Genomic DNA, 27,301 nt, shown 5'->3' with positions numbered 1-27,301 from the left:
CTAAATATCCCCTTGCATCTTTGAGCTATTGCTGTTTTACAGTATACCGGTATATTATAAATATTGATATTTTATTTTGTTATGTAATTCATGTTGCTATATATACCCATTTTAAAAATGCTTAACATTGTGATGTGCCATACACCTGGGGCATGTCTGTTTAACATAATATTTTTATTTTATTTTACGTTATTAATGTTGCTATATAAACCCATTTTAAAAATGCTTAACATTGCAATGTGCCATACACCTGTGGCATGCCCCTTTAATTTGTGTATATCAAATAATTAAAAATATACAGATACTGTTGAGTGTTATAATTATCTTTATTTCATATAATGTCATTAACAATATTCTTTAGATATCACAGACTTGAAAAATTTGACCGAACTATTTCTGTAAATAAACTCAAGCATTCATAGAAAAAAAATGAAAATAAAAAAACCCCTAAACTTAACAGATATTCTTAAACAAAAGTTAAAATACACAAGACATGTAAAATCAATTAAACAAGAGGCAGTACTTTTAAAAGGCTGTCAGAATGAATCTTCATTATAACAACATACAAAGTTTCTCTTGTACTCAAACATAAAACACAAACAATTTCAAAAATAATTCTCCTGTAGATTTTATAGACTTAAAATTTGAATATAAACCTAAACAGTCTTGAAAATGTAAAGTGTTTCTGTTTTTAAGGATGAAACAATCTTTCAGCATTTAATGTATCGCAATAATGTTTTACCGTACATATAAAAATGGACAGAGACATTTTGAACAACAACAATTAATGTGTTACAATTTACCACTGTTAACAAAACTTTTATCAGGCAAAAAGCTCAGTTTAAACTTCTCACACATTTTAACAGCTGGTAAAAAAATCTTGTTCATTCCTTGAAAAGTGTCATCTGGTTTTATAAACTGAAGTAATTGATATAGGGCTTTTCACAAGTGAACGAAAATTAAAATTTTGCAACTTTCATTTAACATACTCATGAGGAATTATGTTATAACTGGATAAAAAACTTTCTCCACAGTCTGAATATCATAAAAAGTTCAATTTTATGTCCATGATTATGAGGTGTGTACAAATGAATGAAGAAAAATGTTGTGAGATATGCCGGCGGTTTATGGTTTCCATTCGATGACTCTCACCGCGATCTCTGCAGCACGTGCAACAGCTGGAATCTCATCTTTGCAGCGGTTCTTGATCTGAAAATAGTAATGCATGTTTATTTACTATGACAGATAAAATAATACATGTATACTTATATAAATAATACCTATAGTTATGAATAACTATGGTACACCTATTTAAATTCATTCATATCAATGTTTTTTTGTGTTTACATGTAAAACATAAAAAGCTATTAAAGTTTACCTGCACCATCTTGCAGACATAAACAAAGCTGAATTTGACGTATGGTCAAAGGTTTAATATTCTTTCATGCATATGCTAGTTTTCTTTTGTCTTAGGAGTTTTTTTGTTTTTTTTTTGATAATTTATTGTGAAAATCTTTATTTCAGAAAACATAAATTCTGTTCCCTCTGAAATTTGTAAATGTTTTCATAAAAATGTTTGTTATTAAAAGTACAAAGAGACTTTTTATAGTTTAAAGTAAGATTCAACTTTTTTCCATTTAAAATGGAGAAAAGTTGAATCTAATCAGACTTTAGATATATTAACTAATAAGAAAAAAATCCAGGTTTAAGAAATTCTTTTATTTAAATATAACAGGTCATTGTCCTGACAATCTTGCCTCATCTAACCTAACATATTTCTTCTAAAAGGGAAATAAGTTATAAATGGTGCAGTATTTTACAAATTGTGAAAACTGGTATCATATTAGATATGTACAATGACCAGAAGCAGCCCTAATACTCTTAAGGTAGTTCTGCACGTTTGGATCAAAATTATTTCTACAATGTAGAATTTGATTAAACACTGAGTTTTCAAAACTTCAGAATATACCTAGAAAATTAAGGAAATAAAAAAGATAGGGTCGTGTGCTTGATTTTTTGCTAGACTGATTTGAAAAATAGGGTCCTCACGCAATATTTCATAATGGGAGTCTATCGGAAAATCATAACTTTCATAACATTTTCGCGAATAAAAATTTTTCTACACTGTAGATTTTGATGAAACTTCTCACAGTTGTAAATAAAGACATGGCCTATAATTTGATGAAATAAAATATATAGGTCCGTGTTCTAATTTTTGAGATATTTGACCATGATTAAAGTAAACCGGACATTTCACGCTAATTTTAAGACGTTATTTTGAATTATTTAACGAGTGATATGTTTTAATATCATATTTTGACTTTACAATATAGCAACAGTGCCATTGTAATAAATTTACTCACATGTTGCAATTAATTCATAAAATGATTTTCTGTTCCGTACGCCGAATCCAGTCTTTATTCTACGTTTTCCTGAAAAATGGCGTTACGCCATCACTTCCGGTTTATCAAACGTGCAGAACTACCTTAAATCTATTTTCTATTTAATAATGATTTCAGAAATTTCTCATTCAATTTTGCCTCCTAACATCTTTAAACAATCAGGGAAACCTAGTTTTGGATAATTAAACAGGTGAGCTAATTCCTTGTTGGTGACAAAATATTGACTGATCCCATAAATTAACTGGCTATGGAAATTAAAGAAACTGTGAAAGTTAATTGAAAACTAATGATGTTGACATTTACAATAATATTTTGTATTGACAGTTTCAGTATAACTCATATATTTTAATTAATTCAAACTGATAAATGAAAATCTATGACATTTCCTTGTGACTGAAAGCATTTGTGTATGTCATGCTGACTACAAATAAATCTTATCTTCACTTAAGACATTTTTACAATCCAGTTTAAAGGTCTGTCTTACATGTTGAGAACATGTCAATAAGGATGACAGAAACTCAAAAATGTTTCCATTGACTGAAAAGTTTCATGACCTATGGGAAAAAAAACATACAGTACAGCAAGTGAGGTAGACTGGCATCAGTCGTTAGAGTCATTAAATGTAAAAGACTTTGTAAGTCTACAAGTGAAGCGTAACACTGTGAACACATGATTGTGGCACTTTCCTACAACAACCTAGCACGGCCACAGTTGCACTGTCAGTTTTAACTATGCATGCTATGAGTATCACCTCTGTATGCTACAAGGCCCATTCTCTCTTCTGAGATGTCCACACAATATGTTACCAGTGGGTAACACATTTGAATATATTATCTAAAAGTCCTTTCTTGTCAACCCATTCTAGTGGGTAACACACTGTGTACATTTACTATTTTACCTAAGCCTTACTTTGTCAATGTTCCTGTGGGTAACATGCTATTGTATAATGCCTTACCTTGTCAATCTGTTCTAGTAGTATATCTTTCCAGCAGGTAACACTCTTTTGTATATTTTCTAACTTATGTCTTTTCTAGTGGGTATCACACTTGTGTATATTATCTAACCTATGTCTTACCTTGTCAGTGTTCTAGTACAATTTCTAACCTTGTCAACATGCAGGTAACACACTTATACAGCAGGTAACACACTTATACAGATTATCTAACCTATGTCTTACCTTGTCAACATGCTCCAGAAGGTAACACACTTACACAGATTATCTAACCTATGTCTTACCTTGTCAACATGCTCCAGAAGGTAACACACTTATACAGATTATCTAACCTATATCTTACCTTGTCAACATGCTCCAGAAGGTAACACACTTATACAGATTATCTAACCTATGTCTTACCTTGTCAACATGCTCCAGAAGGTAACACACTTATACAGATTATCTAACCTATGTCTTACCTTGTCAACAGGCTCCAGCAGGTAACACACTTATACAGATTATCTAACCTATGTCTTACCTTGTCAACATGCTCCAGCAGGTAACACACTTATACAGATTATCTAACCTATGTCTTACCTTGTCAACAGGCTCCAGCAGGTAACACACTTATACAGATTATCTAACCTATGTCTTACCTTGTCAACAGGCTCCAGCAGGTAACACACTTATACAGATTATCTAACCTATGTCTTACCTTGTCAACAGGCTCCAGCAGGTAACACACTTATACAGATTATCTAACCTATGTCTTACCTTGTCAACAGGCTCCAGCAGGTAACACACTTATACAGATTATCTAACCTATGTCTTACCTTGTCAACAGGCTCCAGAAGGTAACACACTTATACAGATTATCTAACCTATGTCTTACCTTGTCAACAGGCTCCAGCAGGTAACACACTTATACAGATTATCTAACCTATGTCTTACCTTGTCAACATGCTCCAGCAGGTAACACACTTATACAGATTATCTAACCTATGTCTTACCTTGTCAACATGCTCCAGAAGGTAACACACTTATACAGTTTATCTAACCAAAAACTTACCTTGCAACTGCTACGAAGGGTAACCACTTATACAGATTACAAACCATTTTTACCTTTCAACATGCTCCAAAAGGGTAACACACTTAAAAATTTACTAACCATGTCTTACCTTGTAAACAGGCTCCCAGGTAACACTTTTAACAGATTATCTAACCTATATCTTACCTTGTCAACATGCTCCAGCAATGTTCTTCTGCCTTCTGGAGCCTCTGACAAGCATGTCAAAGCCTGAAAATAAAAATTATTGAATGAAAATAATCCTTCTTAAAACAACAAACAAAAATGGGAAACTTCTAAAAAAAACAAATTAACTTAAATGTCACTATAAAGTGCACCAAAATTTTTACAACCACTAAGTATTCATCAAGTACCAACAGAAACAAGCCACAAATACTTTTGAGCCATCAAACTTCAATCCGGGTTTCCTGCAAAAACTTTCTAAAGTGGTTTTAAAAAATAAATTGAAATTGTGAACATTATATATTTAGAAAAGGACTGTTATTGATATGTCGCACAAATAAAAAGTAAATGCTAGTCCCAACAGTCATTTTCAGTACATGCGTATTTTTATTTTCCAAGTGGAATAAGAATTTACAAAAAAAAAAAGGGGGTAAACACCCAAAAATAATTTCTGAACACACTGAAGGGAGATAACATATCATTTTGTGTTTCAATTGAAAATAAAGGGAAAAATATAACGCTACAGAAAGGCTAAAGGAAAAAAACCCCCTTTTTACAGAAGCAAGCCTCTGTGGCGTACATCCCTTTTTTTTCTGTGATAGCCGCAAACACAGTATACCCCAAGGAGTACTTTTCATACACCGCACCCCACGACAGCGCATTTTTTCGAGGGTAACAGCATGTAGAGGGGGTCCTAACACTTAAATACGCAGCACAGACTCAAAATTTAAGGATACCTGCATTCCAGGGGGACTTGTACAAAAAAAATATACACTGCATGTACACCGCAAACTTTGAAATTTATAAAATTATATTTATTGCATTAAAGTCTTTCCCCCCCTTTCATTACGCCATTTTCTTCCAGATTTTACCAAATTACTGCACAAAAATTGATTTATTTCATTGAAAATGGAGAAGAAAATCAACAATTTTTTTTTGATAAAAACAATTTCATTATTTTGGAAAGGGGTAAATACTATTGATGCATGTCCTTATCTTTTTTTTTTTTTTTTTTTCTGCCCAAAATGACAGCCATTTGCATAAGAAATTTTGGTGGGAAAGGGAAATTTTAAACATTTCACGCAGTTTCGCCACAAGAGTACACACATGTATGCAGCGGGATACACAGCTGTCGGGGGCAGGACTCGGGCCAGGAGTACACGAATGTCGCCGAGGGTACACGCATTACCCCAGGGGTAGTACCCGAGGCTCTTTGCATGTGAAAAGTTAGGGCCGCTACATTGCGTCTATTTCCCCGCATACTAAATTCCCCACTACATCCGTGTACTTTTAGCCCACAGCATGTCGCAGCAAGTAAACGCGGCAGAGCTCACTTGCATGTCAAAAGTGTACACAAACGACATCGGTGAGTGCGGTGTATACCTGCGTACTATTTAAAGGCCCTTGATGTCAGTACACATCATGAACCCCCATATACGCGTATTACAACACAAGATACGCACAGGCTTTTTCTTCTGTAAGGACCATAAAGAAAACAACATTCAGTTAGTCGAATGGCAGGTTAAAATGTGGCAGGAAAAGTATCGCTGATGCAGGTCTTAAGACAACAACTTTCAGTCACATTTTGAAAATCAAAAAGGTTCCTTGATACGGCTCATTACATCACAGCTCAATGGCACATTTCATCAAAACTACAGAAATATTACACAGACAGTTCTTAGTTTTCAACAGGAATGTGTAGAAAAATTGATTTGATTACACGAAACACTGAATCACTGGTAATTGTGAATGGTTTTAATTAATTTTGTTTGATGGGACAGCAACATTATGACACTTGGCCACTTTACTGGTAGTGGTGTTGCTTTAGAAACAATAAATTATTAACAAATTAACAACCATGTTCTAAAATTTGAAATTTATGTCCTTATTATATTTAACCCTTAGCCTGCTAAATTTCTAAAATGGACTGGTCCATCATTCAATGGGCAATACCATTATTATTCAAAGGGGGTGGTTCACTGAAAAAATTTACTGACTGAAATGCAACAGTGCAGACCATGATCAGACTGCACGGATGTGCAGGCTGATCTTGGTCTGCACTGGTCGCAAAGGCAGATACAATTGCCGCCAGCAGGCTAAAGGTTAAGAATGTCAGGAAAATGGAACTAGAATAAAGATTATAGAGCACTTTTCTGGGTACTATTTTGATATTCCTTGTAGTTTTTATCCCACTCACAAAATGAAGGTGTTCAAAGTAAATTAAATACTCAATGTCATTTGAGTGAAAAGAAGTTCACAGACAACTGATGTGGATAAATGTCTTGCAACTGCTTTAAAATACTACACATTCTAGCAATGTTTGTTTGCATAGATACCAACTCAGTTGCATATTACAGACAGCTTCTAAGAATTCCTATCAATAAAATTAATGTTCATATTCAAAATAAATAGGAAAATCTATGACATATATGTTTTGCAGCCAAACTACACTCTTGACATGAACGTACTCATAAATGTATACTTTATGACACACCAAATGACTATCTATATCTTTAGCTTTATTCATGGGCAATAAAACTTCGATATAAAATTGAAATTTGACATTTCGTTTGTAGCTGTGTCTAGGTTATAAAAGTTGAATAATAATAAAACTTTATATTAAGTAAGTAAGTAGAGAAGGATGTTATGCTACGGTTATTTCATGCATGAACTTTACCTGATATAGGCAAAACTTTATTAATAAAGTGATAAAAATTTGTTGTCAGTGATGTAGAAAGTTTATAAAAAGAAGCTGGATGCAGTTTTAAGATTATGTTAGATTTGAGAACTAGACTAAAATAGATTTCATATTTATTTATCAAATAATTAAGGCCTTCCAGTGGTTTGTCCCCTGATTTATCACTGTTCAGATGTGCAGGAATTGAACCAGGATGGGTGTTATTAAACAATAAATCACAAGAAGACCTTGATTGTTTTCATTCTTACATGCTCATTGAAATATTTTGATAAAAATTATGCTGGTCTTCATTTATGCGGGTAGTAGTGAACCGGTCGTCATGCGACAATTTGACGTCATAATGCTCTCTTACTGGTCGTCGTGTCAACTATAGTTTGTTGCAGAATATACAGATCTTGACCTTCTTCTTTGTTTGACTGGCAATCAATTCCAGCTATGTTAGAATGCTATTTTATATTATGTTACAGTCATCATTATGGACACTGGTCTGAACAATAGGAAACAACTACCAGGTAATAAAACCATACATGGCCGAACTTAGATGGATCATTTAAGAATGTACTTCACTTTTAACACTGTGCATGTAACACTAATGGTTAAATGATGTAAAAAGAATGCACAAATAGTTCTCCCACTTAATTCATACTGAAAGGCTAAATTTTGGGCTAAAAGCATTTATCTGTATTAGTAAATTCTCAGTTAAAAGAAAGATAATTGACATAGAACAGTGTAGAAATATACAATAAGAAGTACACACAATAGATTAAAGTTCTATAAAGTATTACCTTTAGTGCATTTGCTCGAACTTCACTGGTAGCATCATCAACAAGGGAGACAAGTGGTGGTATTGCTTTCGCTTCTAATGCTGTGTACTTTCCCTTTGTTGTAATTGTGATTCTACAATATACAAAAAATTATTTCTTTTCCTGCAGGATAGTGGGTTAGGCAAGCATGTACCTCATAAAAGCTTAAAATGAAAAAACTTAGATCAAAGCATTACAAAAAGCCCCAAACCTCTGTACAAAGTCGACTCCACAAAAAAAAGAACCTTAACAAAATTATCAACGAGACAATAGGTTCCAGAAGAGTGTAAGCAGACATTCCCTTTGATTTTTTTCACAATAATGCAGTAAAACACAGCTTGTTCAAGTGCACCAGGGCTGACTGGAGCAATACATGTGATCCCTTGCTGTTTTTCCTATATTTTCTATGTTATTGCTTTAAACCTTAGATAACTAGAGGTTTTTGCTCATCCCCTTGCCACTTTGAGAGATCTGTGTTTACCAATAACTTACATCATGAGAGCACCTGCTGCATTAGCTTTAACATCAGGTGACTGGTCTTCCAGTAGTCCAACCAGTGCCGGCACTGCATTCACTTCTACAGCTTTGTTCTTGCCATCTAATGGTGCACTAAGAATTAGAGGAAAGGACTTCAATGGTAGATGTGGAATAAAAAGAAATGTGTACAACAGAAACCAATCTTTTTGACATAGAAACAATGACACACATACATGATGATTTTAACGAGTTTGTCTTGTGTCCAATACTCATTTCTTGCATAAAACTTTGATGTGATAACTATGAAGCACATGTACAAGGGAGTCAGAACTTGTTTAAAATATTACCGTACATCTTACTTTTTAAAGTGTATGCTGGTGGCATGTCCAATCCAATCTAGTGAATCCTTGTTGAAAAATAACAAATACAATACTAACAAAGAAGATGTCATATCACAGAACAGTCATGTCACATAAACCAAACCTGGTGGCCAAAACCTTGAAGAAACAAATGATATGATTTTACAATATGATTAGTTAGCACTCGAATCCTGACCTACATGATTCAACAAAAAACTGCAAAATGAATTATTTACCTGAGGTCCATGATATCTCGTGCAGCTCTTGCTCTGATGACAGGATCTTTGTGTGAGAGAAGTGAGGTAAATACTTGCATTGCATCAGCTTTCAGGGCCTTCTCTGTGTCCACACGCATACAAAAATGTAATGTATCCAATATAAGTGTCTGAAAATACAAATAAAGTTAATATCGTTAACACAAAACAATGACTGGAATGGAATGAGCAAAGGCAGTGCATTTCCAGTGTACAGACTGGTCTGGTTTGTACAACATTATTTCACCCATGTTTCATTAAATGCTAATGTTATTTTTCCTCTTATGCCACCAGTATTTTTTCCAATAACAAGAAACTAAAGCTGTTTATCTGTCAGAAAAAAGATCTGCTTTTCCAGAGGCTTTGACAGAATCCTACAAAATTATCAAATTATATAAAAATTCTTTTCTCAGAGACAACAGGATATTAATCTTCATTAGTTAAAACTTAATTATTTGACAATGATTGTAGAACAAAGTTCTACCAATTTATGTTAAGTGGCCTCCATGGCCAAGTGGTTAAGATTGCTGACTTCGAATCACTTGACATTCTGAAACCTTGTTCGGTGTGTCCAATTCTTGCATGTGTGGAAGCCATCCAGCTGGCTCACAGAAGTTCAGTGTTTCTACCCAGGAGCTCACCCATGCCTGAAATAATGCCTGTGGGACACCTTGGATCTTCCTCCACTATCAAAAGCTGGAAAGTCGCCATATGATCTACAATTGTGTCATTGTGATGATAATCCCAATAAACTCAACTTATGTTTACCATGCCAAATGGGGTGCTTCCACACTTCTAACAACAAGGGACTGGACTGACTCGTCCAGTACTTAGACTTCACCCCTCAGGCCAATAACGTAAGCTTATAGTATGTTACTGCAGAAAAAATCTTTCTTTTAAGCGATAAAATATACCCTTTAATTTCATCCACTTCACTTTTCAATTTCAATGACTAAAGTTCTATCAGATCTGCTGTCACAATACCTCAGCACCTGAAGAAATCAAAAAATGACATTTATAAATTTTAAATTTTTTCAATTCTGCTAAATTCCAAATTTTCAGTGTGGCAAAAACTATTACAGACAAATAAAGTAAAATGTTGTCAGTAAACACTCTGTTACGTATATTCCACTGCAATTTCAAACCACGAAATGACCAGACATGTAGAAAAGACTTTTGTCTTAATATGAACTCAATGTGGAGGTGTATGCCTAAAAACTTGTATTTATATCAAGTCCAAATATAAAGAAAATTTGAATTTTTTTGTACAAAACGACTTTTAAATACAGGTTATATTTTTTTATCATTTAAAGGACACATTTTCAAACTTCACTTCAAAGTTTCAGACAGAATACTAAGAAAAATCACTAGACTTAAAATATAACTGATCTGTGCATTAATTTTACAAAATACTCTAAATTACAAACTTATACTGCAAAATTTCTTAACTTCTTTGTCATAAAATTTCCTGGTTTCAGTAAAATACCCACTAGTATTCTACAAGGAATTCAATTATTTAAAATAGAACATAATGGAAAATTAAAAAAACATTGAAGAAATAAAAAAATACGTTCAGGGAATATTTAAATCTCATTATAACATGGTTTGAATTGTTTGTAAGTTTTAAAAAGAAAAGGAGATCAAATGGTTGTATATTTTATGAGAAATGATGGCTTTGATGAGGAACAGATGAAAAAAATTATGATGTCAATTTTGATGTCAAACTGTCACATGACGAATCTTCATTATATCTTGGTGGGAAAATAGTTCAGTACAATTTTTATGAGCATGTTAAAATGAATATTCAAGGCTGATGGTCTGATACATTGCCATGCAACATTCAGATGCTTGGATATATAACCACTCAGACTTTTCTCCCCCATGGGTTTAAAATTTCCCGGGCACCTGAACTCTGACCTGTGGTAAATCGGATGATAAACCACACAAAGGCATTTATTATTTAATAAATATACTTACCTAATGGTGTTTCTGAGATCATTTCTATTGCTTTATGAGCATTTTTTCCTTTTCAATGTCAACTTTATCATCAAACAGTTTAGACACTGGTGGAAGATATTTTGTTCAAGAAATGCATCTCGTCCAATAGCAGACCTGAAATGCATTGATCAGTTACATTTATTTGAAAGTGTAGTTTAAAATCAAATAAAGTAACAAATAAAGCAAATTCAGCTTTTGTGCCACTGGACCTTATTTAAAAAACCGTGGCAATATGAATGATCCTGGCCCCTTAAGTCTGAACCCACAACCTGCTGGTTGAGTTACGACACCTTATTCTCTAGACATATAAGAGCTTGAAGCGTGAGTTACATCCATGAATATTAGCATTGGTTCAAGTTTGCCTGGGATGCATGCTGTCGAAGAACTTTATTCATAACATCTTTTTGAATTGTGTCTCCAATTCACACTTACTTCTACAAGTTTTTATCAGTTAAAAACCTACTTTTTATTATTCAAATACAATTAACACTTGAAACTTTTCTGAATTTTTTTTTTTGATCTAGCAGGAGCAGAAATCATTATTAGTTGCTTAAATAGTGTTACTTTAACATACAGCATTAAAATGGGGGCTGCCTACCGTAACAAGAGCACAACTTGTGGTTGCTAGTGCTTTACAAAAGGGAGTAAAATAAGAAAAAGAGTTATTGTTTCTTGGCTCTCATGTCTTACACATCTACCTATAGTTCTTATAGCATTCCAAAAAAGTGTGCCTAAATGAATAAAAAAACCAAGAAATACCAATTTTTTTATGTTGAAATAGATCTAAAGCTTATAATATTAAGGAGAGAGTTATGGCTCTTGACTCTTCCATCTTATGATATACAAGGTGTACAAATTCCAAAAACGCCTAACTAATAAAAAACCCCAAGAAAAAAACTAAAAGGGCCAGAGTTGAATTTGAAAGTGTTTCAGACTGAAATGCAGTAAATGTTTTCTTAAAACCTTTAGTCTGCGGGCAATTTGCAACCAAGTTTGCCTGCACATCCGTGCAGGCTAACATGTCTCACTTCCGCATTCAGCAGTAAATTTTCAGTGAACACCCCTTCAAATATAAAAGGGACTGCCTAAACTGAATGATGGACCATCCATTTTAGGAATTTAGCAGGCTAAAGGGTTTAAAAAAGATAGGGTGTCTAAGTAAGGGGAACACTGTCTACTTGTACTTACATCCTATAACAAAAAAAGCACTCTGTAGATTTTTTGTCTGACTGTTGTATCAGCATCTGATAGCAATTTCTTCAAACTCTCTGCTATACCTATAAAACATATTTAGAAACCAAATTTAATTTCCTAATCCTACTTAGCTCTTAAAGAGACATGTACTCTCATATTTTTACGTTTTTTTTTTTAAAATTTTTTCTGTCTGAAATGTAGGAAGTGCCTTCAAGTAATAAAGTAGATAAAAACCAGAAATAAGTATTCAGAGAGTTCTGGGCAGTATGATTTTTGTAGTCTTTTAAAATTTTGTTACTGTAGAACAACTCTTGATGTTAAGTCCACAAAAGAAATATAATTAAAGTAAAAGAAATTTTGCTGTTCTTACATTTAAATATATAAACTATTTTAGATACATTGCTATTTGTGTGACAGCCTGACAGGGGGAGAAAAAGTGTTAAGTCAGTCCCACACTGCACCCCTTGCTTACAAGACGTGTACCTACCGACTGAGCTAACCAGCTGCACACTGTACCCCTTGCTTACATGACGTGTGCTCTACCCACTGGCTGGGCCAGCTGCACACTGTACCCCTTGCTTACAGGACGTGTCTCTATCGACTGAGCTAGCCCGCTGCACACTGTACCCCTTGCTTACAGGACGTTGCTCTACCGACTGAGCTAGCCAGCTGCACACTGTAACCCCTTGCTTACAGGACGTGTGCTCTACCCACTGAGCTAGTCAGCTGCACACTGTACCCCTTGCTTACAGGACGTGTGCTCTACCGACTGAGCTAACAAACTGCACACTGTACCTTGCTTACAGGACAGTGCTCTACCGACGAGCTACCAGCTGCACACTGTACCCCTTGCTTACAGGAGGGGTGCTCTACCGACTGAGCTAACCAGCTGCACACTGTACCCCTTGCTTACGTCCTCTACCGACGAGCTTGCCACTGCACACTGTACCCCTTGCTTACGTCTCTACCGACTGAGCAGCCAGCTGCACACTGTACCCCTTGCTTACAGGACTGTGCTCTACCGACGAGCTAGCCAGCCTGCAACTGTAACCCCTGCTTACAGGACGTGTGCTCTACCGACTGAGCTACCAGCTGCACACTGTACCCCTTGCTTACAGGGCGTGTGCCTACCGACCCGAGCCAACCAGCTGCACACTGTACCCCTTGCTTACAGGACGTGTGCTCTACCGACCGAGCCAACCAGCTGCACACTGTACCCCTTGCTTACAGGACGTGTGCTCTACCGACCGAGCCAACCAGCTGCACACTGTACCCCTTGCTTACAGGACGTGTGCTCTACCGACCGAGCCAACCAGCTGCACACTGTACCCCTTGCTTACAGTACGCAGGGGTGGCTCTGGATATTTCTAAGCTGTCGCCAACACTTTCGCCATTTGGCAAAAGTTGGAGCCAAAGAGGAGCCACAGGAGCCAACATTGGTGCCAGTGCCAAGAGATTTTACCTGAATTATAAACTACAAGAACGAAAACAAATACTAAAATTCAACTTCATTTATTTCAGTTCAATTTCAAAACTACAAAAGTAACAAAACAAATAGAATAAAAAGCAAAGTTTAAAGAACATTTTAGTAAAACGAGTGTCTTACAAATTTTTTTAATCATTTCTAAATAAAGTACAAACTGCGCTATAAAAAAAAGTCCCCTTTAAATTTTCATCCGAAATTTTCGCGTCCGAAACTCGTAAATTGATCAGGTGTACGATCGAACGCCGTGGAAGTTTTCGTGCATGTTTCGATTCTTTTGCTTTAAAAATAACCGATTCTTGCATCAACTTGTTCAGATTTATAGTTTGACTCGATTTATTTATTAATTTTTCGAAAACAAAAACAAAACCAAATTTCTCGATATTTTTACAAATTACATGTATTTATACGGCTGTTAGACGTCCGCGGAATTGGTTCCCGGCCAATTCATTTATAGAAATTGGCCGTGATTGAAATAAATTTGGAGGCAATTTTATAATAAAATAAAGAAATAACGTAAGACTGATACATTAAGATCATGCTGAAGAAGGTTTTAGTCTGCACTCGATAAAATTATCGGCTTTTCACGCCGATTGAAAATTTTGAAAATGGCGGCGGCTTGCAATATTGATAAATAACGCTACGATTGGTTGAAGTTTGACAGGCAAGTAGGCGGAGTTAACCAGGGATTTATCGATAATTGACATCGGTTTTACAACATTAATAGATTACAAACAGATTACAACTCGGCGATTCGGATACGCCCGCAGGCGATAATTAACTTCACAGCGACTAGGTAGGATGATCCTTGGTGTCATTAAAAAAATGTCTCGGCCCGATCTTTGCTTTGTTGTCGCCAGAAACTTTCGCCAACTGATCCAAATTAGCGCCAGAATTTGTAAATCGGCGCATTTGGCGCCATTGGCGACCGACAGCGCGACCCCTGCGTGTGCTCTACCGACTGAGCTAGCCAGCTGCCTACACATATTCTTCCCTTTTTAGTAATGAAGTCCTATGATTCCTATATTGTGACATTTCTTTTAAGAAATATTGTATGTTTATATAGAGGCAACTCTGAAAGCATCATCAAAGATCACACAAACACAACAGTTTCTGATATGTGAAGATTTGTAATAACAAAAAAAAAGTTGTGTTCTGTTACAAAACAGAAGTTGAACAAATAAAATGAGACTACATAATATATCTTAAAGCCTTCTGCCTGGACCCTGTATAGCCCCTTATGATTTACAGGTTTGCAGTTTATCATACAAACATAACTCTTATACAGAAAAAAATATAGTCAAATAAAACAATAGGCAAATATAAAAATTTAATGATATTTGGATATGATTATACTTTGCAGTCCATTTTTCTTAGAGGTCCAGTCCAAAATAAATATATCATAAAACTTGATCTGTAAGAACTGTAATGAACTACTATGCACGGAAGTATACATTAAGTGAAATAACTCTTTTAGCTAGAGAAAATATAAACTTGTTCAAGAAACTTCTTACCAACTTTCAATGCTTCTGCAATATGTTCTGGGTCATGTAAGTGATCACAAAGGGACATAACAGCCCTCTGACGTGTCATCAGATTTTCATCATTCAGTTCTCTATTCTGAAAGGAGGCAACATTACAAATTGGAAATTAATTTGATTTTAAGCCTTATAAAGCTTAACAGCTAACATGTATATATATATATAACATTTTGATCAGAAGCCTATGCAGCCTGACATCAATTGTATTTTAATCTGTAGTTCCTTGCAGATCAGAGCCCACTCTTTCACTACATGTTTTCACCTTCTATACCATGTTACTTTGATGATAAACAAGGGTTTTTGTTATTTTTCTATCTATGATTGATTATATGTCAAAAGTAAATCTATACATATACAGTAAACCTCACTTATAAGGAACTCGGATATAAGGAACACTCGGTTATAAGGAACAGTTTTCAATTCTCCGATCTAATTCCTTCTTTATTCAATGTAAAAATCCTCGGTTATAGGGAACTCGGTTATAAGGAACACTCGGTTATAAGGAACACTTTTTCTAGTCCCAAAGTACGAAATTCAATGGAAAACCCCTCGGTTATAGCGAACAGACATAAAGAATAAAAATTATTGAAAACTGGAAATAAACAAGAGAATCGCTGATGACGTCAGAGTAACGTCGGCACTTTCATGCGCTTTTATGCATATGAATAAACACATATTATTTCATTTCTCTGATCTTTAATTTGTTATTTCACGGATATGATAAAAAGAAAATAAATAATATCATCATTTACTTATAGTTACTCGAGATTATGTTTGAGAGCTACATGTATTAGGTATTTCATGTTAACAATACCCTTACAGAAGCAAGCCTCTGTGGCGTACATGCTGTGTATTTGCTGTGTATATGCCGCGAACACAGTAGTACGCTAGAGGAGTACATTTTACATACACCGCATGCCGCGTACATGCCGTGTACTATTTCGACAAGTACACAGCATGTACGCAGGAGGTCACTAGTACACTTCAAGTACGCCGCACAGACTCTGAAAATTTAAGGAGTACACTGCATGTACGCAGGAGGGACTTGTACGAGAAAATAGTACACTGCATGTACACAGCAGATACTTTGAAATTTGTGCAGTACACTTCATATACGCGGGAAAGACTTGTACAATTTCTTTTGGCATTTATACTTAGTTTTTTTTTTATAAGTTAAAGTCTGAAGTAAACTTCATATACGCGGGAGGGACTTCATGCAGGAAAGATTTGTACATTTTTTTTTTTTTGGAAGCAAGAACTTGATTTCCGAGTAACTTTTATCTTAATAGCATAGAATAGCTCAGATTACCGGTATTCTGAACAATAAAAATTCGCCAAACTATTTGCAATGTTCATTTGTGAAGCTTACATCTTATTGATTTCTGAGCTGCACCTTGCATGCAGTGTAAAAATATATTCTTTTTCATTTTGAATTAATCCTGGAGCTTTCTAACTTGGATAATTGAAAAGCCTTATTTGAACTTCGTTGCATTACATTTTGTAATACATGAAATAATTACCAAGATAATGCCTCAACAGCGCCTGAATGAGAAGAATTAATAGCTCTCACTGTTATTTGAATACTCTTAAGCAAAACACCACTCTATCATGTTTTATAAAGGCTTTAATGCTCATTATGTTAACTCATTAAGGCCTCACCAAATTAAAAAGTTGTTCATCGGATTTGCCGCTCGTATATTTTCAGAACGTTTTTGGCTAATTGCGCTTGCCCCATTGGAAAAAATCAATCCAAAATTTTTTGGTGCGCTACTTTTTACAGACGTAAAAGTGTATAAATGCTTATATAATTCCAGTCTTAGATTGTTCTCAGATGGATTTTAATCAAAATAAATACATACTACGCACACATCGTCTATAATAAATCATAACACTTATATTTAGTTGCATTAAAGTTGTTTCCCCTTGATGCAGTTACGCCATTTTCTTCAAATGTTTACCAAATTACATGCTACAAAAATTGATTTATTTCATTGAAAAGTGGATGGAGAAAAGCATACTAATTTATTTGATAACATCAATCTACATTATATTGGTAAGGGTAAATACTTATTGATGCATGTCACTTATCTTTTTTCTGTTTTTTTCTGTCCAAATGATCAGCATTTGCATACGAAAGTTGGTGGGGTAAGGAATTTACATTATCACAGCAGTTTCGCCACAAGAGTACACAGCATGTATGCAGCAGGAGTACACAGCATGTACGCCGCAGGACTCGGGCCAGGAGTACACAGCATGTACGCCGCAGGAGTACACAGCATGTACGCCGCAGGAGTACACAGCATGTACGCCGCAGGGGTAGTACACCGCAGGCTCATTTGCATGTGAAAAGTGTATGTGCCGCGTACATGCTGCGTACTATTCCTCGCATACTAAATTCCTCCAGCGTACATCCCGTGTACTATGTAGTCCACAGCATGTACGCAGCAAGTAGTACGCGGCAGAGCTCATTTGCATGTCAAAAGTGTACTACAAACGTACTATCGGTGTATGTGCGGTGTATATCCTGCGTACTATTGATTTCAGTACACATCATGTACGCATCATATACGCTGTATGTACACAGCAAGAGTACGCAGCAGGCCTTTTTCTTCTGTAAGGGATAGTGAACGAAAATCAGTCGCGGACAGGCTCATGTCATACTATCCTAAATAAATGTGTTAATTACGCGTGATTAACAATGGCAAACAGTCCAGTTTACCAAATTTTTAATTGTAAAAATTATAGCAGGTGCTAAAATGGACACTAGCAAAACTATAGGTATAATTTACACTTTAGTCCGTATGTATGGCGCCGTTGTCTAGTCGTAATGCACTGTATGTCATAAACATCCTACTTTTAAATTTTAATTGGTAGTCTAATTTAACATTTTTGTATTAATTATTTGAACATTTATTTTATATTAGTAACGATGCCTATTCACATAACATGCTGTCGAGCAAGGTAAGGGCTGCAACATATCTTATAATCATAGTGTAGTGCTCTCTAAAAAGAAGATAGAAATAGCCGACAAAAATAAACACAAATCACGTCATTCTTACCGACGTACATTTTGGCTTAGTTTAGGTTTAAACGCCGTGTTTCAACATTATTTCAGTCATATACACGCATTCAGTTTACCTTACCATCTCTCTAGGAAAGGACCGGTACTAGACTCACAACTTTCTCACATTAAGATTCATGGTCGACCCAGAGCCCTTTTCAAACGTCAGTCAAATCGTTATACAAACCTCGGTTACAAGGAATTAGTTTGCTATACGGATATAAGGAACCTCGGTTATAAGGAACAATTTTTAGAGGTCCCAAGCTGTTCCTTATAAGCGAGGTTTACTGTATACCATTGACTTGTGGTTTTTCTTTACTTTAAGCACCATTTTGTTAATGTTTAATGCTTTTTATTTCCAGTATCTTTGCAGTGAAAAGCAAGACAATTTATCAAATGGACATTTTTTATTTTATCTCATTAAAATCCTATAATGCAGGTTTCCAGTTAATCAAAAAAAAAAAAAAAAAAAAAAAAAAAGGAAAAAAACTTTATTACAAAGGAGCATTTAAGAAAGGCAATGGAAAAACTGATCAACATGAGGAAGACAAAACAAGAGTTACTGATACCATGCTCATTGAAAATACTGGAAAGGATCCTCTTATGAAAATAGTATTGATACAGCCATGCCATTCATTCACAGAAAGAACTTGAAAATAATAATTCTACCAGTGCAAATCTTCCATTTCAAATTAAATTGCAACAATAATCTTTTAAATAAACATTAAAAAGGCAGGAGCCTAGGGATGGTTGCCACTGTAAGAATGAAGACTGAGTATTGATTGAAATTGTGAACAGGTAAAGAGCACTTGCTCTAGAAATGAAAGGATCATTTCCGCAAAAAAAAAAAAGGAAACTGACCCCACATGATTGGGGTTTCCCACTGGATCTAGGCAGTCCCTATTCTAATATAGCCCGCCTGCTTAGCTCAATAGGCAGAGAGCAGATCTACAGATTGCGGGTCATGAGTTTGATCCTCGGGCGAGGCATATATGTTCTCCATGACGATTTGATAAAAGAAATTTTGTCTGAAATCATTTGTCTCCCACCTCTGATTCATGTGGGTAGTTGGCAGCTACTCGCGGAGAACAGGTTTGTACTGGTACAGAATCCAGGAACACTGGTTAGATTAACTGCCTGCGGTTACATAACTGAAATACTGTTGAAAAATGGTGTTAAACCCGAAACAAACAAATATTCTTATACTGTTGGCAATACAATAGGTTTTTCTGTCTTTAGTTAATGTACAACTGTATAGGACAAAGTATACAATATACCATTCAACATGCGAATATATTTCTACCTAAGCACTGTTTATAGTTTTTCAACCCATACTCCTCTTCTCTCAACACTGCTATTTTGCTGTAAATAATTTTCAGGATGACACTGGATAAATCTTCCCCTAACAAAATCCTACAAGACTGATTTCCTATTAAATGAAATGGTCATGTTCTCTTTAAAATAAATTTTGAATGAAAATTGCAGTCTGCCAATATCAGTGAACATCATGCGACATCGTGATGATGAACTGATATCATGAAGTTGCTTTAAAATTATGAGGGTGAAATGAGAGTTTTTTGTTCATTTGTTAAACCATTGAAAAGACATGAAATAAAAGGAAACTGTTATTCGTCACCGCAACGCAAGAAATGGATAACTGCATTGACTTAAAGGACTTATCCACTTTTTGCACTAAGGTGACGTATTGTTTTACACACAATATCAAAATAATCTTTTATTCCTGAATTTGCATCATTAATTTGGTGTCACTGAGTGAAAGATATTATTAATCAGTAATGCTTGAACAGTTAAAAATAATGTTTATGTTTAAATTCATTTAATTCAGATACATTTTTGAAAGTCTTAAATCTATTTAAATACAATGCTTAGTATTAGACCAAGCCAACGACAATAAAGTCACAAGTACTGAAAATATCAAAAAGAACCATTTATTTATCCCTTTTCAAAAGAAACAATCAAAATAAGATTAAGGTTTAGGAGTATATCACCAAAACACAGAAATATTTTATAAACGAATAACATCGTTACCAATATTTTACTTAACCATTACATGTTCTGCCATACTGTCCCGTACTGAAAATATTCTGAAAAAGTTGTCCCCCTTTGAAAATGAATGCCATTTGTAAAGAAATAAAAATAAACAATTGCTGAAAACTGTGTTCCACTTAATTATGTGAAATTTCAACACTCGCATGCGATTGCAAATGAATCAAAACTAACATGTGTAACAGTTCTTTGAAAATGGTGACTTTTTGAAGGCGTTTGACTGTCCGAAAGTGGGTCCCATTTAGGCAGTCTTTTTTTCGGAATTCAATGTTTATATTAGTATACTGACACTTGTTTTGTTGTTTTTGTAATGATAGCGTGTATATTACTTATATTACTCTACAAAACAAGTGTCAGTATACTGATATAAGCATTGAATTCCGAAAAAAGAACTGTTTAAACAGGCCCCACTTCCAGACAGTCAAGCGCTTTTAAAATCTCACCATTTTCAAGGAACTGTTTTGATGCATTTGTAATAGCATGCGAGTGTTGAAATTTCACATAACTAGGCGGAACACAGTTTTCAGCGATTGTTTATTTTTATTTCTTTACAAATGGCATTCATTTTCAAAGGGGGACAACTTTTTCAGAATATTTTCAGTACGGGACAGTACGGCAGAACATGTAATGGTCATGTAAAATATTGGTAACGATGTTGTTCGTTTATAAAATATTTCTGTGTTTTGGTGATATACTCCTAAACCTTAATAATAAGTTTCAAGTTTTAAGATGGCAACTATGTGACTACGCCAAAAGACAGATAACATCTGTCGGGCAGAATGCACTTTAGCAGTCCCCAGAAGTTTACAATGCGCCAACATTTGTGCCAAGTAAGGTTAATCATAGAACAGGCTGTAGAAGCGACCATACAGTATCAACGCTCTTTGCATGCAGCAGGATAAGGTGTGAATAATACTGACATCCTTTATAGTTACATTGTAAATAAGTAAGAAGATGAAATTTAGGGAATACCCGGTATGCTTAGCTGATTCTGGGTATTGCATACGGTGCTCTAGGGTGTAGCAGATTTTAGGGTATAGAGGATAGGCTGATTTTTTTGCACTTAGATACAGATTATTGTATAAATTTCCATCTCATTCTTTTACTGACTTGCAGACAGGAAAACTGACATACATTTCAAATGTTAACAGCACATTTAACAACTTGCAACATGTCCAGAACACAACAGCTCGTGTTATCACTAAGACACCCTGTCTCAATAATATAACACCGGTTCTGCAGGAGCTCTGTTGGTTGCCAGTGAAATACAGGGTACAGTACAAGGTTCTGACCCACACCTTCAATGCTCTGCACAATCAGTCCCCTGCCTATATTAAGGGATATGATAGAAGTGTATAAACCGGTCAGAAACTGAAGATCACAAGACAAGCTGTCACTGGTTAAGCCAAACACTAAAACCGTGATGTATGGCAATCCCAGCTTTTCGTTCACTGCTCTCAAGCTTTGGAACTCCCTTCCCAGCTCACTAGCTGGCTGCTTTCAAAAACCTGCTAAAAACCCCCTTTTTGTACAACATTTCGTTAACTGACTAATACATTTTGATCTTTTCATTACACAGCTTAAACAGTATTTTATCCTAGGGTCACTTAAATACTTTTAAATATGTATCTGACATGCATTTTTTGTTTTTGTTGAATGTGTAATTGACTAATTGTGTGTATTGGTTGCAATTCATTCTGTAAAGCACTTTTGAACGTATACATGTGCATGAAATGACTGCTATATAAATGTGGTATATAATATATATAATAAATGTTTGCTTGTCGTGTTATTTTTCACAGGTCATCATACGAAAATCTAAGCTATCCGTTAGATACAAGAAACAAATTTTATTTAAAATCGGTGTTACATATAATTATAGACAACATTTAATAGCTATGTTTAGCTATTGACCGACATAAGTAACAAAAGTATATTTCATAACATAATAAAAGTGTACCTATTAAAAACAGATTAACAACATTAGCACATCACAGTCAATGAGTTATACATTTATAATTTATACATACAAATTTGGTTAAACCTGAAATACATCTGTTAATCTTGGCCTATGCCTAAAAACTAGTTAAAGCATTTTATAGAGGTTAAAACACTGACTTGAAAAAGAACACAATTAAATGCATTTTTAGAAAATGGTTTAAGACATCTACCACATCAAATCAGATTTGTTATGGACTGATTAACAGCTGCATTTCAGAAGTCAATAAAGAACTACTTAAAAGCAAACAAATCATACTAAAAGGTACTTGTTACAAACTATAAAACAAATCAATGAGCAACTAAAACATGCATCTACTGAGTAATATGATTGTTCGAAGAAGTGAAAATGGCTGCACTGACTGCATACCCAGGGGTCGTCAATAGAAATAGCTATAAAACCAATAATAATTGTTCAATATATTTCAATATCAAATATAAAACAGTAACTGTTATTATTATTAATATAATTATTATTATTATACCTGATTTATATAGCGCCCTTTTCATGATAAACACGTTCAAAGGCGCTTTACATATAGCAACTGCAGCTACATGGCGCGAAATTCTTCCTCTACTAATACAGACACAGAGCCATCTGACCAGAGGGACAGAGTGAGATAAAGCCCCCAGAACAGATTTGAGAGAAATCCTTTTTAGATACAGGCTTGTCTGGCTAACTTAGCCTAGTTCTTTGCGAATAGACAGTCTGGTACTTTAACGTGCCCGGTGTATAGCACAAATACATGTGAAGCTGTCTTTCCAGAGAGAATCAGTACAAGCCTCTTAGTTAGGTGGGAGACACTCAAGAGCATCTCGGAAATTTCAAGTGCTTGGACTGGGATTAAAATTTCCCATCCAAATGGTTTATGACACAAAAGACAATCACACAGAATGGTAGTCTTACTCATTTGGCTTATCGGGATGACTTATTTTATGATCTGATATTTTATAGTTGTTATCCTTCTATTAAAGCCTTACCCGTAACTGCATTTTACTGTTGGGAAAACAAAGATTTTTAAAAATGAAAAAAGTCATAAAATACTGTCAAAACTTACTTACTCTAATAAATTAAACATTAAAATTCATGTAGAAACTTTAAATGGGATGAATTTAACTCACAATTTTTAATAAAAGTCTTAAATCTTCGCAAATATGGTGTGAACAGGTACGAGGAGATATCTACCATGACACTGGTTTCAATACACAGCAGACCGCCGTTCACACTAAATTACAGAAACAAAACACAAAATATACATTCAAAAAATGTCAGAGAGGCAATTTTATGCTTTAATGTCAACACCCTTACAGAAGCAAGCCTCTGTGGCGTACATGCTGCGTACTTGCTGTGTATATGCCGCAAACACAGTAATACGCCAGAGGAGTACATTTTACATACACCGCATGCCGCGTACATGCCGCGTACTATTTCGAAGAGTACACAGCATGTACGCAGGAGGTCACTAGTACACTTCAAGTACGCAGCACAGACTCTGAAAATTTTAGGAGTACACTGCATGTACGCAGGAGGGACTTGTACAAGAAGATAGTACACTGCATGTACACCGCAGATACTTTGAAATTTGTGCAGTACACTTCATATACACGGGAAAGACTTGTACAATTTCTTTTGGCATTTATACTTAGTTTTTTTTATAAGTTAAAGTCTGAAGTAAACTTCATATACGCGGGAGGGACTTGTTCATTTTCTTTTGGTGTTTATACTTTGAATTTTTTTAGGTAAAAGTCTGAAGTACACTTCATGTAGGAAGGATTTGTACATTTTTTTTTTTTGGAAGCAAGAACTTGATTTCCGAGTAACTTTTATCTTAATAGCATAGAATAGTTCAGATTATTCTGAACAATGAAAATTTGCCAAACTATTGTATGGTGTAAGGTTATGCATTGTTGTTTATTACATATTTTCTAACAGCATTTTCAAAAGCATGCATTATTTGATTACAGTGTACTGTAGGACAATGCTATTACTTTTTTCACGAGTTCGCTATATATTTCTTCGCTCTTTGCTCTCTCCTGATTTTCTCAAAAACCTAAAAAAAATATTTAAATTATTTTTTCGCTCGCCGCCTCAATTTTTTCAGAAAAAAATCTGATGAACAACTTATCAATTTGGTGTGGCCTAATGTTAACATTTGTACATATAATCACACATTCTATTGTTTCTATAAAAACAAACAAACAACAAGAAATGTCACAGTAGATGACAAATGCCCTCGAATAAGTTATTGAGTGGAACAGGAATTTTTGTCAAATTCTGAATTTTGTTTGATTTAGAAAAGGCTGCACATGCACAGTAAAACCTGTACACAGCAGTTTCGCGACAAGAGTACACAGCATGTACGCCGCAGGAGTACACAGCATGTACGCTGCAGGAGTACACAGCATGTACGCCGCAGGAGTACACAGCATGTACGCCGCAGGGGTAGTACACCGCAGGCTCATTTGCATGTGAAAAGTGTATGTGCCACGTACATGCTGCGTACTATTTCTCTGCCTACTAGATTCCTCCAGCGTACATCCTGTGTACTATGTAGTCCACAGCATGTACGCAGCAAGTAGTACACGGCAGAGCTCATTTGCATGTCAAAAGTGTACTACAAACGTACTATCTGTGTATGTGCGGTGTATATCCTGCATACTATTTAAAGCCCTTGATTTCAGTACACATCATGTACGCGTCAAATACGCTGTATGTACACAGCAAGAGTACGCGGCAGGCCATTTTCTTCTGTAAGGGCATAAATGTGATCATTACAAATACATTGTACATGTACCTGAAAATGTTCCCAATAAATTTCATTGGGGATTTCCTAGTAGAAATATGTAGAATAAGTTTGGACTTGACGGGACAGCCAAAAGTTTGTCAAAATAATGGGACGTTTCGGAACAGCATGATAACTTTTGACTGTCGCTGTCTCCATCACATCCAAACTTATTCCGCATATTTCTGTTAGGAAATTCCCAATGAAATCCGTTGGCAACGTTTTCTGGTACATGTACAATGTATTTGTAATGATCACATCTCTGACAATGAATTTATGTTGACATTAAAGCATAAAATTACCCCGCTGACAATATTTGAATGTATATTTTGTGTTTTGTTTTTGCAATCTAGTGACATCGGCAGTCTGCTGTTTATTGAAACCGGTGTCAGGGTAGATATCTCCTCGCACCTGTCACATCATATTTCCTAAGATTTAAGTCTCTTATTAAAAATTATGAATAAATTAAACCCATTTCAAGTTTCTACATGAATATTAATGTTTAATTTAATAAAGCAAGTATGTTTGACCAGTACATTATGACTTTTTTGGATTTTTTAATGTCTTCATTTTCCTAACAGTAAAATTCAGATAAGGGTAAGGCTTAGAGGGATGACAACTATAAAATATCAGATCATAAAATAAATCATCCAGATAAGCCAAATGAGTAAGGCTAGTCAAAAGTTATCATGCTTACAGTCCCAAAAGGTTTCAATACACAAAAGCGAATTTCTGTGATAAGTCATTATAAAATTTGTCTTATGCAATGCATGCTTCAATGATTTATTGTAAATTCTAACATGGCTCGATTTCATTTCAAGTTAAACAAAGAAGGAAATCAAGCTCTGTATATTCTGCGATAAACAATGGTTGACATGCGGACTGGTAAGAGAGCATTATGACATCAAATTGCTGCATGACGTCTGATACTTTACTCCTCGGGTAAATGAAATCCAGCATAATATTTATTAAAATATGCCAATGAGCATGTTAGAACGAAAACAATCAATGCCTTTTTGTGATTTGTCGTCTAATATACCACCCGAGTGCTGAAGCATCTGAAAGATGTACCATGGTAAATTAGACAATAAACCACTCGAAGGTCTTGATTATTTGTTAAATATTGCTGAATTTATTAAAAATGTGACTGCAAAGATCTTGTTTTCTGTTATTGTCTTTCATCTTATAAACCCTTGGGATGTGATTATGACCATTTTGCTGTAGCGGTTCTCATATCGGGTGGCCTCGGTAGCTCAATTGGTAGAGCGTTGGCACGGTAAGCCAAAGGTCCAAGGTCTGAATCCCGGTCCAGGCTGCACATTTTTCCTGAGACTGTTACATTTGGGGGCTCGTCCGGGATGCTCACCCTTTGAGCCCATGCGGGGCGAAGCAGTTTGGCTGAGGTGTGCATCTGAATTCGGTTAACAGTCTGCAGCAGACATTGGCCAGGAGTGCCAATGTCTCGCAATAAGAGGGAAGGTGTTTAGCGGTTCTCGTATCGGGTGGCCTCGGTAGCTCAATTGGTAGAGCGTTGGCACGGTAGGCCAAATGTTCGAGGTTCGAGTCCTGGTCGAGGCTGCACATTTTTCCTGAGACTGTTACATTGCATCTGATTTTGACATAATGTTATGTAAGTTATAGATAATTCTAGCTGTATATAGCTAGATTTAGCTATATAGCTAATTTGTGACTTTTCTGGGACCTGATTATCATGATTATTATTCTGATAAGATAAAAATAAAACAAAAACATGAAAAATACATACAAGTCTTGGTAAAGCCCTATCACCATATGCAAGAGGTGTCTTTGTTGGATCAATGTGTGGAGGGTATTTCGCGGAAATCACCGTGAGTGCCATATTTCACACCAATTGTTTTTAAGTTTATAACAGTTTGTTTGGTACAGATTGAAAACTACAGGCACACCGCTTCCTGTTTACCCAACATTTCCATAGCGATATTACGCGCACCTGATACAGAGCTAACTTTACAGTAAATTCG

At 35.3% G+C, this 27,301-nt stretch overlaps 1 pseudogene; it reads right to left on the bottom strand.

Moving 5' to 3' along the window:
• Positions 1-307: 307 nt before the first annotated feature.
• On the bottom strand, positions 308-27,244 carry LOC123536277 (radial spoke head 14 homolog; annotated as a pseudogene).
• Between the last annotated feature and the right edge of the window lie 57 nt (positions 27,245-27,301).

This window comes from Mercenaria mercenaria, chromosome 17 (genome assembly GCF_021730395.1).
Source record: "Mercenaria mercenaria strain notata chromosome 17, MADL_Memer_1, whole genome shotgun sequence".
Lineage (NCBI taxonomy): Eukaryota > Metazoa > Mollusca > Bivalvia > Venerida > Veneridae > Mercenaria > Mercenaria mercenaria.
The sequence above is the reverse complement of the archived record's forward strand: the minus strand, read 5'-3'. Positions and strand labels throughout refer to the sequence as shown.